This window comes from Mauremys reevesii, linkage group 1 (genome assembly GCF_016161935.1).
Source record: "Mauremys reevesii isolate NIE-2019 linkage group 1, ASM1616193v1, whole genome shotgun sequence".
In the NCBI taxonomy this organism is placed as follows: domain Eukaryota; kingdom Metazoa; phylum Chordata; order Testudines; family Geoemydidae; genus Mauremys; species Mauremys reevesii.
Genome location: NC_052623.1, coordinates 179,635,939 through 179,636,614, shown reverse-complemented (window position 1 = coordinate 179,636,614; position 676 = coordinate 179,635,939).

Sequence of the window (676 nt, the reverse complement as noted above, 5' to 3'; positions counted from 1 at the left end):
ACCCTAAGAACATAAGAGAGGCCGTACCGGGTCAGACCAAAGGTCCATCTAGCCCAGTATCTGTCTACCGACAGTGGCCAATGCCAGGTGCCCCTGAGAGAGAGACACCTACAGGGAATGATCATGATCATCTCTCTCCCTCCATCATCATCCATCCTCTGACAGGGGAGGGGGGGGGACACCATACCCACCCTGGCTGGCTATTGCCCATTATGGAGCCCACCATGAATTTATTATCCCCCCCCTTTTTTAACATGTATAGCCTCCTCACAACCCTCCTCCTCAGGTAAGGGAGTTGTTTGAGTTGATGCGCGCGAAGAAGAAAAGAACTTTTTTTTTTTTTTTTTAACTGCTGCTGCTTTAATTTCATTTAGTGACTAGTAGTTGTATTATTGTATTATAAAAAAAAACTTCTTTTTTTTTTCTTTCTTTCTCACTCATGATTTTATATACCATCATCCATCATCCCCCCTCTTCTCTCTTTTCCTTCTTAACTTTCCCTCTCTCTTCTTCTTTCCTCATCTCCTCTCATCTCTAAACCCCTAATCATTTTTTTTTCTTTTTAGAACTTTTTTTTTTAGTTTTAGATTTTTTTTTTTGAGAGGAGACCCACATCTGTACACAGTAGCTTCACATACACTGACCTTGGAGAGCCATGATTGATGTGAATGAACTG